Source organism: Diabrotica undecimpunctata, chromosome 8 (assembly GCF_040954645.1).
Source record: "Diabrotica undecimpunctata isolate CICGRU chromosome 8, icDiaUnde3, whole genome shotgun sequence".
Classification (NCBI taxonomy): domain Eukaryota; kingdom Metazoa; phylum Arthropoda; class Insecta; order Coleoptera; family Chrysomelidae; genus Diabrotica; species Diabrotica undecimpunctata.
In genome coordinates this window covers 68,892,162-68,908,937 of record NC_092810.1, presented here as the reverse complement: position 1 = coordinate 68,908,937, position 16,776 = coordinate 68,892,162, and the positions used below count along the sequence as shown (strand labels likewise).

The following is a 16,776-nucleotide window of genomic DNA, read 5'->3' as shown; positions in this document are numbered from 1 at the left end:
ACAGGTGAATATTTCCCGAAATTTTTTCTGTTAAGCAGGTAACATTGTAGCATTTCAATTTTTTTTCGATTTCCCCTCGTATGTATCAAAACACTGAAAAATATTTTCAATCCTTTTGCATCGCTGGGATTGATAATATAAACATTTGTGGTCTGTATATAATAATTTTAATTGCATTATTTTGATGTTGATTCTGCTTAATATTGCACCTTAAATAAATATCCACTTAGATTGGTGAGAAAGTTATGCGGGGAGAACGATTTTTAATTATGATGTCACTCTGCAATAGACCACGATACGAGTCAGGTCATTGTTTAGTCCGAATTTTTCATGATGGTTTTTCGTTATTTGTTTTTGTCATCGGAAATTGGTTAGTAAGCAGTGAAGTGTAGGTAAGGGAGAGATTGATTCGGAATAAATAGCTCGCGGCGTGTAGTTCTTCAAAGCCGGCAATTTTTTTTTGTGGATAGGTGAATTTGTTGAGTTAATTACCGATTTGTTGTGCTCTGTCCTATGGAGGAGTTTTGTAAAGCAGCGTTACAACAATTTGACAAGGCCAACATGGTTTTAAGCAGGAGCATTTGAGAGGCCGAGTTTTGAAGATTGCAGTTCGTTGTCATCCAGGATAAGCCGAAGCCCGAATCTTTCCAAGAATTGTCCATATTTGTGTTCCCTGGTCACTTCAGACCAATTCCAGCTTAAGTGGTACACAGTTGTGTGTTGTTTGCAGTGTTTTGGTTCAATTCCGATCCCAAAAACTTTCTTAAAGGATATAAGGTACTTTTTGTTAAAATTTTCCTAAGTAAAAATATACATTTTTCATTAAATATAAATTTACTTTCATGACAAACTAAAAAATTGAAAATAAATGAAATTATAAGTTTTATGGACTAGCTAATTGTCATATTAGTTAAATGCAATTAATTTTAAAATTTAATTAATATTTCAACAAGTTTTGATATTTCATTTCAACATATGACAGTCAGTATTATCCTTTTTCGGACAATTGGTATTTAACCATAAATTTGAATTGTTTTGTTTAAAGCTTAACCTCAATATAAGCATAAGCTCCGTTGAAAAATCTAGATATTTTTGGTTTGCAGCCGATGGATTTTCTTTTAAGGAAAGCAGTAACTTTTGGATAGCGGCTTATATCTATATTATTTTTAATGTTAAGTGTGGACTTAAGAATTGAGTAATTGCTTCAAAGGCTTGATGGCTTTAAGATATTAGATTTTTCCATTAGATATGCAAGAATGACTTCTTCATTTATAGTATGTACATTTTTATCATTCCTCCAATTTTGAAATAAATCGTAGACAAATTCATACCTCTTTCTTGACTTTACCGGCAATAATTCATAAATAGCGGCTTTAGCAGTTTCCCTAATTTCATGTGGAATGATTTCTATTTCTTGGAATTGAAAAACGAAAAACTGAGCGAAAACACACGAATCTTAAATGACGAGTGTTGTCATAATAAAATACAAAGTTGATGTTATTGTCAAAACCGTTACCTAGCTTCCCAAAATCGTTCCGAAAGTAAAAAAAAATAGTCCCGAAAGTAGCTAACTTTCGCTACAAGTTGTGTAAAATGGAACTTTCGATTGAATAAATCATACTGAAAGTTTTATTTTCGGGACGACTGCAGAAAAATGAATTTACAGAACCCCTTAAAGTATACAGTGGGATTAGACTAGGTGATTCATTAACCCCATTACTATTTATTATCAATATGAATGAGGTAATAATGAAAGTGCGCAAAGGGAAATGGGGAATGCGGAGGTAAAAATCCTATGTTATGCAGATGATGCTCTTATGGTAGCGGAAAATGAAGACGATCTTCAGAGACATCGTTTTAACACAAAAGGTAAAACCCTGAATATGACAGAAATTTATTGAACAGCAATTAAAAAAAACAAAATGCATGGCCACTTGTAAAGTTCCTATACGATGTAAATTGGACGTTGACGAGAAGGTAATAAAACAAACAATGAGTTTTAACTCTCTAGGGATAGAGATACCAAGCTCTAGCAACACCGAAAATGAAGTAAAACTTCAAGCTACAAAAGCTAACTAAGTAGCAGCCTATCTAAATGACATTCTTCTTCTTCGGCATGTTAATCTCTGGCACTTAGTCGTAAGACCTTTGTACCATACATTTATTGTTTTCCTTTAAACTAGATCATATTAGTGAATATCAGTTGATTAGTGAATTACCTGATCATATCACTTAGCACATTCCAATATCATATTCGCATTTTCTTCACTGTGGTTCATTTATCATACATATTATTTTGTATAGGTATTTTCTATACAGCTAACACCGTTTCTCGCATCCTAATTTCCAGCGTATTCTGTCGAAGCAATCTTCAGTTTTTAAATCTCTGGTGATCATTGCATCTCCGAAATCTTCTTTATGACCATCTTGGTCTACCTCGGGTTCTTCTAGAGGATGGAGTCCATTTTTCTACCTTTGTTGGCCATCTATGTTTAGGCATTCTCTGCAGGTGTCCATACCAGCTTAGTGTTTTGGCTTCGATAGTATCTATAGTGTCTAGGTCAATTTCCATTTCTCTCCTAATGTCTACGTTTCTCACCCTATTAAGTCTAGTGTGCCGGCAAAATAGTCTCCAATAGTCTCCAATCCTAAATATTAAGGCCCCACTTGGTGTACTCCTCTTCCAGTTTTTTAAGCATATAGTCTATATATGCTTAAATATGCTATATAACTTTCGTCTTCAGCTAGAATGCGAATGCGTCAGCGAAGTGTATGGTGTACAATCTCTTGTCTTCGATTGTGTGTGTGGTTGGGATATTGACTGCGAAACCTATGGTTTCATTCGCCTAATCACGTTTGACTTTAATTCTTGACAATGGATTAAAATAAAATCTATTAATATTTAAAATTTTCATTATTAATATTTTAAAAACAATATAACTACGGCAAAATTCTACATTATACAATTGGTGAACTTACAAAACTCATATCTATATATATTTTATTTTATTACAATTTTATACAATGTTGTATACAATTTTCTAGTAGTAGGTATCCAGTCTCGATTCCATGCATCCAGTGCCCAGAGGTTATGTTTCTCCAGTATTATCCAGATCCGCAAGCAGTGGTTTTTTTATGAATTTATTTTTTTTATATATATATTTTTTTTATTATTTATTTATTTATTTTTTTTTTTTTTATTTTTTTTTTATTAATTTTTTATTTTCAATATTTTTTGTGTATCTTTTTTTTATTAATATTGTTTATTATTATTATTATTATTATTTTTTGTTAATATGCTTTTTTTTTTATTTTTTTTTTTTTTATTTTTTTTTTTTTTCATTTATTTACAAGTTTTGGTATACATTGGTCTTTATAAACTATTGTTTTATATTCTTATTTTTAAACTGCTTATGTGTTGATATAGCAACTTATAAACTTCTAAATTGTTAGAAACTATTAACTCATAAAGGTTGATGGGTTTTACTAAAATTTTTATTTTCATAATGGCTTCCATAAAAATTTTGGTCTTTATTCTATTTTTACTACAATTTAATATCATATGTTCTAGTGTGCCATATTCTCCACATTCGCAGTTTGGGGAATTTACAATTTTTAATTTAAATAAGTGAGATGGTGCTAGGGAATGATTGAATCGAATTCTACAGATAATTCTGATTGCATCTTTTTTTGTTATAAAATCACAGAACCATGGTTTGGTAGGAATTTTCGGCTGAATGCCTTTATAAAAAAGTCCCTTGGTGGAATGATCATATTTATTCATCCATTCCTGCCCAATTATATTTTTTGAAATAATATAAAGGTCTTCAGGAACTAATGAATAATTTACAAAAGTATCGGAATCTAATACCTGCTTGGCCAGTATGTCTACTTTTTCATTGTGGATGATCCCACAATGAGCTTTAACCCAAACAAACTTAACTATTTTTCCTTCTTCATACAAGTATTTAAAATTGGTTAATATATTTTGTAAGATATAATTAATATTAACATTAGTACATATATTTGAAAGTTTTTGTAAAACACTTTTACAATCTGATATTATTAAAAATTTATTATTATTAAATAGATTATTTTTAATATATTTTAATGCTTCTAATATAGCAAGTTGTTCAGCTGAATAACTTGAAAATTCATTCGGAAGTCTTTTGGCCTCGAAATAGTTTTGTGTAGGGTCCCAAAATGCACAGGACGTTTTTTCGTCTTTTTTTGATGCATCTGTAAATATGATATGATAATTTTTAAAATCATTTTCTATGTCTGAATTAAACATCACATTTCTCAACGACTTTGGGTAATTAGAATAATCTCTTAGAAAGCGTATTTCTATCTCAGGCACATCAGTTAAGTTTGTTTGGTATATCGGTAACAGTTCGTTTTTATACACATTGTCTTTATATTGTAGGTAGTCTTGATATGATTTACATAAAACCAGTGATTCTTTTTTCTTCCAGTACTTATTAGTTAAATCCATTATAAATAGGTTATGAACTTTACTAACTAGACTACTATTTTTAGATAGAATTTTGCACAAAAATTTATTACAGAGATATTTTCTTCTTAGCTCTAAAGGCATTTCACAACATTCAACTTGAAGATTTGAAATTGGTGTACTTTTAAAGGCTCCAAGGGACAATCTTAGACATTTATTCACTAGATTATCTAACTTTTTTAGGTTACTGGAGGCTGCTTGAGAGTATAGAAAGCATCCGTAATCCAGAATCGATCTAATAAATGACCTGTATAATAACAGGGACGTTTGTGAATCGGCTCCCCAACTGTAAGAACTTACAGCTCTTAATATATTTAATCCTTTCTCGGCTTTTTTTTAATATTCTTTCTATGTGCTCTTTCCAGACTAATTTTCTATCAATTGTTACTCCTAGGTATGTTACATGAGAAAGAACGGGAAAACTATGCTCTTGTAAAACAATCTGATTGGGAATAGTACGTTTCCGGGTGAATATACATGATTTCGATTTCGTTAGTGAAATCTTTAAACTTTTCTCGTGACACCATTGGTTAAATCGAAGAAAGAATTGATTTAAAGAACTGTAACCAGATTCAAGATCACAATTATCAATGTAAATGCATATATCGTCAGCATATTCCAGTATCTTAATGTCCCTAAATTCGTCTGTTAGCTTTTCTAGGTCAAAGGTATAGATTGTATACAATATAGGACTTAAAACGCTACCCTGAGGTAATCCTAGACTTGTTGTTCTTGTATCTAAAATTTCCTCATTTATTTTAAGGTTTATTATGCGATTACGATATAATTTTATTATTTTTCTGGAAAATTCACAACTAAAACCAATTCGCACCATTTGTTGATGTAGAATTCCTAGATTTACTTTATCGTAGGCTCCCTCAATATCCATAAACAAAGCTATGGTAGAACGATTTAATGAGAATGAAATATTAATGTCAGTGACTAGATGAGTAATATTTTCTATTGTGGAATGAGCTTTTCTAAACCCAAACTGATATTTTGGTAGTTTGCGGTTGGATTCTAGCCAATATTCCATTCTTGTTTTGATCATTCGCTCGAATGTTTTAAGTACACAGGATGCCAGTGATATACCTCTGTATGATTCTGCTAGATTTGGATCTTTTTGTGGTTTTAACATTGGAATCATAATGTATTTCTTCCAATCTTCTGGATACTGCGTGGTTTCCCATATATTATTTATTATTTCTAACAGAGTAATTTTGCAGGATAATGGAAGGTTGTATAACATTATATAATGAATGTTATCGATACCAGGAGCCGTATTTTTGTGCTGTTTAATACTGGACTGGAACTCTTTGAGACTAAATTTCTTTAACAGATTGTCCATTGCAACTTCATTGATATTTTCTACTTGAAGAGGGTAAACTGCTTCTTCTTCTTCTTCAACCCATGGTGGCGTGACTTGGTTTATAAAGGTTGTTGTCCATTCCCCTGCTACTACCTTACTGACTGGTTCTTTACAATTATTTTTTAATTTTCTAACCTCTGTCCATATTTGTGTGATTGGTGTATTTTTATTTATTGAAGTACAAAAATTTCTCCAAGATTCTTTTTTGCTCTTTTTTATTAGTTTTTTACACAAAGCCATTGTTCGTTGTAGACAAATATAATTTTCTGCATTTGAGTTTAGTTTAAAGCGCAAAAGAGCATCTTTTTGATTTTTCATTAATATGTCACATTCTTCATTCCACCAATGTTTATTAAATTTCTTTGTCTTCGATTGGAATGCCCATATTGCAGCATTTTCTTTTTCACACTGAGAGCGCCTCATTCGGATATATTTTGAAGAGTGTAGGTGCTATGCAGCAGCCTTGCATTAGACCATTACTAATAGGAATTTCTGTAGTTAATTTGTTTCCCAGTTTTAATTTTTACAGTCAATTTTTTTGTAAAGCTGTTGTACTGCTTTTATATATATTTTTTATTTATTCCTTGTTTTTCCATTGCTACCCAGAGCATTGAAAGTGGTACACTATAATATGCATTTGTCAGATCTATAAAGACTACATGAGTTGAAAGGTTGTCTAACTAACGTATTCTCAGTAACCTGCTTTAGAGAAAATAGGGTGTCTATACAGGATCTGCATGTACGAAAACCATTTTGTTCTTTTACATCTATCATCTCTTTTTCAATTTTATTTTTTATTATCATTTCATAGAGTATTGATAGTGAATTTATCACTTAACACCCTGTAATTTAAACAATTCTTTCTTTCTCGTTTTTTGTAGATGATGTAATATGTGCTTTTGTCCACTCCGGTGATAAGTCATGTCCTTTATAGAATAAGGTGAAAACATATGCTAATAATTCTCGCAATACTTGTTAGTTGTGTTTTAGTAATTTGTTCGGTGTACCTTGTGGTCTGCATGCTTTTCGGTTTTTTAGATTTTGTATTTCATATTCGACTTCCCTGTTATTTCATTGTCTTCTACTTCATATCTTGTTGTAATGGTGTTCGTGAATTACGGTCTTGTTTTAGTCAGTAATTGTGAGTAATCTTCGATCCAAGATCTTTCGTCTATTAAATATTTCTGACTTTTTTTCTGTTTGTTCTTAGGTTTTTTATCGTTTCCATTCTTTTTTTGATCTTGTTGACCCTATATATTTGTTGAGCTATATGAGTTGAGGTATTTTCTTAAGGGACCAGTCACCATTTCGGTGGCCGCTTTAATCTCTTATTTATTGGAATTCATTAAATTGTCGAGAATTTTTTATCAATCTTCTTCGACAGCCCAAACGGACTGTGTTAGACAAAACGTTTTCGGAATTCATCATTCCATCATCGGTGTCTAGGAGTACATGAATGTAGCCACTAAATTTATGGGTAAAAACCCGTTAACAAATAATTAGTTACATTTGTTCGACATTATATCTTATAAATAGTTAGGATGTTAAGTTAAGGATTTGCAGCATCTGTTGTGATGCCACACAATGGTTCTGGGTCTACAAGGGTTTCTCTCGAACCTTGTTATGCCAACAAGACAAATAAGAAATCTTCTAGTTCATTCGTATTCTCGTCAACTTCGTGACCAGGCGCCCATGTTAAAGACACTTTATTTATTGTCTTTCGCCAGGTTGTTAAGGAGCTCTCATGTAGTTCCTCATCAGTTTTGATTTGGTGAGTGGGCCTTTTACGGCCGAAGTAGCCGCATGGATATCTGTATAAATGCAAGCCACCAAAGCACAAACTTTAGCCTGGAATATAGTTGTATATTAACCTAGGATTTGTTATAATTACATGTATAGTCAAGTGTTGAGTTCGTCCTTTCTATCGCCAAGGCAACAACGAGAAATAGTGGGGGGGGGAGGCATATTTATTTAATTATCTCGTTTATTATTAACTTTACGACATGAATGTATATAAGCAAAATGAAGAGAGTTATATTTTATACAATTTTAATGCTTAAATCAATATTTAAGTTTAGTTCCTGTTTATGGCTTGCTGCTGACACATCCATTTAGCGGAGTCAACAAATCAGCCGGGGAATGTCATGTGCTCGAGTAAAATCTTTTACTTCTGAAAATGTATCCAAGTTCTTTGTTCTGTATGAACCAGAATATCTTAAGCTTACTAACCCTCACAACGTATATTCAATGTAGACGAAACGGGCCTTACAATTGTTCAGCACAAATATAGCAAAGTAATTTCCATGAGAGGGAAGAAGCAGGTTTCGTCACGTACTTCAGCAGAAAGGGGTAAGGTGATTACTGCTATTACATTTATGAATGTTGCAGGAGTTTTCGTACCACTATTATTATTCTTCCCTAGAAAAAATATGAAAACAGAGTTGATGCTAGTAGCTCCCACTGGAGCAGTCGCAGAATGCTATGTGTCAGGTTGGGTACAGGCCGATATTTTCGCTAGATGGCTTTAACACTTCATAAAATTCACTAAACCTTCAGCTGCAGACCCTGTTCTTCTCGTCCTTGATGGTCACTATTCTCATACGAGAAACGTTGCTCTAATAGATTTGGCCAAACAGAATCATGTGACGATTATTTGCCTCCCACCACATTCTACACATATAATGCAACCGTTGTATGTAGCTTTTATGGCACCTCTGAAAACTTACTGCGCACAAGAAATAGAAAACTGGCTTAGAGAAAATCAGTTGAGTGTTGTGTCGCCTTATGCCGTTGCCAGTATTTTTTGTAAAGCGTATAACAAAGCTGCGACGATGGAAATATCTTGCAATAGTTTCCGAAAAACTGGACTAGTCCCTATTTGTCGCCATATTTTTAGGGACTTTGAATTTGGAATTCAAGAGTACTTAGAAACACAAAACGAAAGGGACGAACAAATAATAGAACCAAACCATGAACAACCAAATCATCCAATGCGAGAACATAGAACTCCTAGTCCACCACTACCTCATCAACAACTTGTTTCTCCAAAAGACATATGTCTAATCCCTACATACAAGAGAGATACCACTAAAAAACCACATGCCAGATCAGGAAAGGCTTCAATAATTACTCTAACACCCTATAAAGCAGAATTAGAGCAAAGTGTGCAGAAGAAAAAAGCAAAAAAAAACTAGTACCCCAGATAAACTTAGATTGTGTATTTGCTCCAGAAAAAAAACCGTTCAACAAAAGGTGTTAGATCAGAAAAAACAGCAACGCCCGAAGAAGAAATAGCAGATGAAGACGTAGGTCAATCTTCTACATCAAAAGGCAAAACATCAAGAAGGAAGCGGAAAGTTTCTTCGAGTTCAAGCTCAGATAGCAGTGAAGACTTTCCATTAGTTGATTCATCGTCCAACGAAAGTGGAGAAAACGACGTGGAATGTTTATTTTGCACCGGCAAATTTTCTGAAGATAGATATTGCAAACGATGGACAAAGTGTTACCAATGTGGTAGGTGGGCACATGAAGACTGTGGAGAAATAAAAGTCCGGCACATTTATTTGCCTTTTCTGCGAAGGAAAGGGCTTTTTTGAACAGTATCTTAAAATTAAGGTACCTGTTTCAAGTTTAGATACCTGGCTATCCCAAATTAGGGCACCTTTTATTTTTAATATTAAATCTCGCAAAAAAATTAAATGTATTTTTTTGCAAAAATATATGTTTTATTCACTTTATTTTTTTTAGTTGTGTTAGAAACATTAAATTTAAGTTTTTGAAATAAATGTTTTAAAAACTTTTGAATATTCTGTTTTATATTTGTTTTTCAAAAAAAAATGTCTCAAATTTGGTGTCTTTCCTCTAATATTATTAATATTTAAATTAACACTACTATTGACCTCCTTAAAGATTGGAATAATAAAATTTGGGGCAGCTTGCCATGCAAGGTTAGGCCTTTTTTTGTCTAACACGATTGGACTAATATTTATGGTTGGAACTACCGTGCAAATAAATTGTTTCATTGACATCACGTTCAAGATACTTAGACACAACACTCAGTCACTCAGTAACACATTCTAAAATTTTATTATGCGGATCATAATCCTTCACAGTTTTATTTACCAGAAATAAGATCAATCAACCTAAAAAATAGGAATAAAAATTTGACTGTACGATTTACGAAACGTCCTTACTCTAAAAAATTTGAATCAGGCTTTTTAAACATTCTCTTGTTTGGCTACCTTCTTTCTGGATATCATTGAAAATATAATTCAGATGTAGTAATAACATTAGTTTGGCATTAAATATATGCCAAATGCATATCGTATTTTTCATAATTTTTAAAATTCATGTTTTTGCTGACAATATTTTACGTTGCAACAGTAATTGCGAGAGGTAACACAGATGAAACAGGTTTTGATTTATTTTCCATGCTAACATTGCAAAAGCCTAAGGCTAGCCCTCCACTTGCGATTTTTAGTAGCGGCGACAAAAAAATCGGTGTCGTAGAAAATCTAGAGGGTGGCTCCAGTGCAATTTATAAATCGCTGTGCCAATGGATGACATAGAAACTACTTGTGTAATCGCTCATTTGCTTCGGCGAGAACTACACGAAGAAAGCATCATTATTGGATTCATCCGTTAAAAAATCAAAAAGTTTTTAAAGGACGGTTTTACATGTTATTTGAACGATAGTTCTCAAAATCAGAATCAATAGTACTCAAAATGCCCCCAACATTTTTAGCATATTCCTCGTGGTCTGACATTTAAAAAAAAATGAAAATTAAATTCCCGGAAGAGATACCAGGCTTATCAGAATCGCGACTAAACAATCATAAGTTGATGCATGTCTATGCTTGTCCGTATGATTCATTGTGGTAGGTGACCATCGCGTCGCAGTAAAAATAAGACAGGTTGCGTTTTCTTAATTGCTGTGATTATTTAGTCGCAAATGGATTAACTTGTATTCGAAACAATTTGTTCAATCTTTGCGACTAAAGAATCGCGCGACCACAAATCGTAAGTGGAGGATTCTTACAAGATGTAAGTAACAATATGATATTTTAGATAAAAAAATAGATGACAATAATATTATATCGTGTAAAAAATTATAAATGGAAAAGAAAAAGGTAATAAAATACAGCGTGTGATAATTTTATTTATAAAGTAGCTATGGAATCAATAATTTAAAAATAATTATTCACTTTGAACCAACAATAACAATAAGCGGTTAACGGTTAAGTATTTACTCCACTTTTAAGTTAGGTAGGAACTGATTTCATTTGCTAAATAAAACAATCAAGGATTAGTATCATAACAACATGATAAATGATATATCAGGTGAATGAAAATTAAAAATGTAAACGGAAAATGTCAAAATATATAGGGTAGCCCATATAAAAACATAAGTTAGAGTATTATATTTCCTTAGTGAGATCATCTAAAAAAACTTTTTGTACGATACTGGACCCTTCCATAATATGTCTATCAAAAGTTCCAATAAAATTTTTTTTTCAATAAAGAACATCTAATTTTTCAATAATCGCTTCGTATGTCGCTAATATGTAGGGGGGGCTATTGATGATTTAATTGGGCAATCGTTAAAAAAGAAAGTCATGACATCTTAACAACTTTTTTTATATGTCTCTTGTGTTCGGTATATCCTACAAAACATACAATTTGAGACACTGTGTACAAGGGGAAGAAATTAGAAATTTCAATATGGGATAAACGCAAATTAACAAGTAACTCAATTATTTTGGATTTTATTTGGAAAATGATTGAATGTGAGCATTCTCAAAACAAAATAAAAGACAAGTTATAAAATAGTTGTTTCTGGACATATACATATCTATCATAGATTGTGATATATATCCTTAAAAAACGCCACCAATGCAAATTACTCTTTCCAAGGCTTATTAGCACAGAGTGCTAATAGACGTTACTAAAAATATTTTTAGACGGTTGCAGACTGATTAGGGCATTATTACAAAAGGAAGGGCAGCCGTTGAATAATTGTCCCTATCGTTATAATTTAGTTTTGACATTCGCAAAAGGGCTAGGGTTAGCGGAGGAGATATTGACCGCTCTGTTCATTGCTTGTAATTAATATACAAATCCTGCAACCTTGTATAGTTATCATTGAAAATGCGATTTAATGTAATTACTCATTAGAAAATACCATTTTAGCTTTAAATTCAAATTCTATTAACGATGTCTCAATTATTTTATCGACAGATTTCAAATTATTCATGTTTCCCTATTGATCTGAATATATATTTCTCCTTGTGGTTTTTAAAAAAGTGTGGTTTCAGCAGATAAATAATGATCTTTTGATTGCGTAAAGTTTTAAATTTGTTGTTGCAAAATAATATCCCCAAAATTGCCCCTAACCTAAATTGAAATGCAACAGAAGCAATAAAATTAATAAAAGGATTACAAAAGAGGTTAACAAATTAAAAAAAAAAGAGAGAATAAAAACATTATCTATATGGGACTATTTACTCGAAAGGAAGAAGAACTATTAAACATTTATTTCCAAGAGTGGTCAGTGACCTTAGATAATCTGGTCTTCGAATAAAAAATATCAAAGCAGTTCAGAGAGTAATGCTTTAGAGTCCAGGAACATTATTTTGGTACGTAACTTATGAATTGGTATCAAAATTATTTCTTATGCTGTTTTTGAGATATATAAAAATGTGTGATTGGTTTGCCAGCATTTTAATTTTATCGCCATAAACAAAAGGTTCCGAAATTCTATCACCTCAACAAAAACATATTCAGACGCAGATGTCTTCTCAGACCATAGTCTAGCTAAAGAATAAAGGCCCAAAATAGCTATAAAACTACTAAAAAAATAACATCAAGAAAAAAGTAAAAAATAAGATGAAAAAGACAGTCAAGATTTGATTTCACGTACAAAGCGTCTATGTATCTGTTTATACGTATTTCGCTTTAATAAAGCTCATCAGAACAGCTATTCATAGGCGTTCTCAACGTGAAAAATAAATCTTTCCTGTCTTTAAGAAGCAACAATAAAATGGCTTCGAAACGGACGCAATAGCGACATCTGATATTAAATCCGTAAAATAGTTTCGAAACACAATTCAGTTTCGATCAACAATTTTATTGTCGCTTTCTGCTTAGTTGAGGAGACATGTCGTGGAATGCAAATTTTAGATTCCCCATGTCTCTATTAACATCTTTATCAACGTCTGCTTCGCCTTGCAATTTTTAGAAGGCTCAGATTAAAGCAGAAATCTGAATTGTGTTTGGAAACTATTTTACGGATTTATTAGATATAAAGACAGGAAAGATTTATTTTTCACGTTGAGAACGCCTATGAATAGCTGTTCTGAAGTTCTGAAGTTATATTTTTTCTTATAGAACACCCTGTATTTTATTAGATTTTCTAATTGTCTGCAAAAAATAAGGTATAGTTTCATAAGACTTCCCTATACCTATGTACAGAGTGTTCTGAGTTATGTCGAATTTTCTTAAGATGTAAAACTTTAAACGGGGACTCATTCTTAATTTATTTAAGCAATTCTAATAATAATAGCAATACATCTAAATAGCTGGATATTGGTCGAATGTATTTCATGATTAATTATTAAACATTTATTTACAGGGTGTTCAAAATTTGTAGTTTCATTATTGGATTATTCAATGTGTAATATAAATCTTATTTTAAATGGAACACCCTGTATATTAATAAATTAATAAATTAAAAAAAATTTTCTCTTTCGAATGATATACGGATGTCCTATAATTAGGAATGATAGCTTTGCCGTAATTTAAAATTTTGTTAAACGGAAATCGATTTCAAATATTTATAATAATTGTTACTTTCGATTTTTAAACCCATCATATTGACATATTGGTATAAACGAAACCAGGGTAGTTGTAACTACATTTTTTGTAAATAAATTAAAATTTTTATGTCTTTGGATTTGTATTCGTTGGGAATAGGATAGTAAAAAGATGATGAAAAGAAAATAAAAAAAAAATTGTTGAAAATCTGATGTTTTTAGATTTTCTACGATTCATCAAGTGAAAGGCAACTGCGCAGAGGTTACAGTTCAAAAATAACGTAGATATTAACGTTATGTTTAATTTTTTGTATTATTTTAAGTATTAAAATAAGATTAATATTTATATAAAAATAAAACTGTAAAATATATTTATTTCTTTGAAGTCATAATAATAGATGTACTTGTTACACGCTTACAAACACACACTCTTTTTGAAAACAATTAAATACATAACCAGACAGAAAGAATTTCAATAAAACAAATAATACAAAATGAATAATGAACATAAATAATACAAAATAATCCAAAACTTACTATAAGTAAAAAATGTTCAGGTATGTAACAGATGTTCAAATTGCTTGCCGTCTTGTGCAATACAAGAAGCGATTATATCTTCGAATGATTTATTTACATTATTTAACATAACAGGAGTTATTGAAGCAAACGCGTTTGTAATTTTTAATTTCATGTCATCTCTAGTAGCATACAATATTTTTAATATAACCCCATTTAAAAAAATTCATCTTGGTTATTCTTGGTGACCTAGGGGGTCAATTATATGAACCACCTCTACCTATCCATCTGTTTGTAAATTTTCTGTTAAGGCAGTTCCTAACATCACGTGAGAAATGAGCAGGAGCTCCGTCCAACTGGAGCCACATTTTTGTTCGTAGGCTAAGTGGAAGGTTCTCAAGCAGTGTCCAATTTAAAAAATTTAAGAAATTTGTCCCATTGAGATGTCCGTCAAAAACATACGAGCCGATAACGTACTCGCCCATAATTCCTCCAGAAAACATTAACACTCCATCGGTGTTGGCAATCAACAGTACGAAATAAATGTTTATTTTCTGTGTCATAATAATGAAAATTATGTCTATTTACTAGACCATTATTATGAAAAGTCGATTCGTCTGTAAATAATACATTTTTAAAAAAATCAGGATCTTCTCCAACTTTATCCAAAGTCCATAAACAAGAATTTAAACGGTTACCATAATCTTGTTCTGTCAAATGCTGGTGACACTAGTTTGACTAATTTCTAATTCACCCGAAATTTTTCTTGTACTAATATTTGGGTTTTCCGTAACAAAAAGCAAGACATTAAGTTCTTTAACGTTGTCACCAATAACTGGTTTATTTTTATTTACCTTTTCGTATGCAACATTACCAGTAGCACGGAATCTATTAAGCAATATCTCAAAAACTTCGTTTTGTGGGTGTTTTCTAGCAGGATACTTTTGAGCATAAATTTTAGAAGCTAAGAGACAAGTTTCCAAACATTCTCCAATGCAAAGTACCATGTCGACTCTTTCATGGATAGCGTAATACTTCATTTTTAGGAACAATGAAAGTTAAATATTACACACGAATGTTTATATTTTGACAATTACTAGACCGTAATGTCAGAAAATGACAATATCATACAATGGCATTAACTAACTATATCTTTTGTTTATATAAATATTTATATAGTTATATATATACATATATATATATATATATATATATATATATATATATATTGTTAAGTCTTTTATTTATTTATAATTATTTATATTTTGTTGTGAATTCTTTAATTTATAATGTCTTGTTCTTATCTTAATTCATTAAAAAGCACAATAATTTATATTAATTTATTTAAAGAATAATACATAATTTATATAGCGAGCGTAACAATTAAAGTCGCGGCCGCGAGTCTTCAGAATTAACTGTTTTCAAAATGAAAGTTCCCTCATATTTATACGAAAACAGCTGCTCTAGAACCCCATGGATGTTGACCTCAATTGACCTGGTTTCGCCTCGAATGAACAGGCCTAATTCCGGAAGATTCGAACGGAACCAGTTTTTTTTATTACTTGAAGTTTATGCCAGCTGGTCGAATTGTCTCGTATAATCTAAAACATATTAGAATTAGTCATAATATATTTACGGTTATTTTTAGGCCATGATATTTATCGTAACATTGCCCCCCTCTTAAAAGATGGTTCCTCCTGGAACCTTGTCGGGAGTGGAACCGGAACTGTATGCTGGTATCGGCAACTGGACCCTCTTTTACAACTTCCAGTTGTATAAAAATGACAAGGGACGGTTTTCTCTCCGCACCAGTAACTATGCGGATTGTAACAGACTAACACCTGGACTTCGGTGTCTTTGAAGATCTCCTCCACCATATTTCGGATAACCCTCCAATCTAATTGGCGGCACTCCAACTTTGGCATAGCTAACTTTTGCACGTCGGACTCTAGTACCTGCTCTCTCAATTGAAGTAAGGCTTCCCATACATCTCGGTAGGTAGGTTGGTCACGGGCAGTGTCTTTTGTTACCAGGTAGAAAAGGTAACGTGATACATCTTGGAGTTTCAAGGCTTTACCGGGAGCTGGCACTTGGCATTGAAGTTCTGCAACTCGACCAAACTTCCTTCGAAAGACGGATGCCAACCCTGGTGCGTCTTTGATACTGGCCGGGACTTAGCGCGAGTAGATCTTGCTTTTCTTCAGTGGTAACACCATGTCTTGCTTTACCGGTACCTCCATAGGCACCCATGAATTCCTCAAACGTGAGGTCAGACACGTCTTGGACTTGGTTTACTTCCACTTCTTCATCTACGTCGTGGTCACCTTCGAAAGACGCCAGCCGGTTATGGTGTACTATCATCGGCTTTCCCCTCGTAATCTTGCTCATTCGGTAGATGACATCGTTGATCTTCTCCATGATGAGGTATGGACCTTCCCAAAACTGCTGCAATTTGGGAGAACAACCTTTTCGCCTCTTGGGATTAAACAGCCAGACTTTGTCGTTCTTCTTAAAGCAACCCTTTTTTTCGGCTTGTGTATCGTACCGTTTCTTCATTCGGTCGCTAG

At 32.3% G+C, this 16,776-nt stretch overlaps 1 long non-coding RNA gene across 1 annotated transcript in view; it reads left to right on the top strand.

Annotated features, from left to right (window-relative positions):
- Positions 1-710: 710 nt before the first annotated feature.
- The window catches only part of LOC140448436 (uncharacterized), a 38,618-nt gene continuing 22,552 nt past the window's right edge, over positions 711-16,776 (top strand). The window contains exon 1 of the long non-coding RNA XR_011951713.1: positions 711-777. This is a non-coding gene — a long non-coding RNA (uncharacterized lncRNA). The remainder of the gene's footprint in view (positions 778-16,776) is intronic.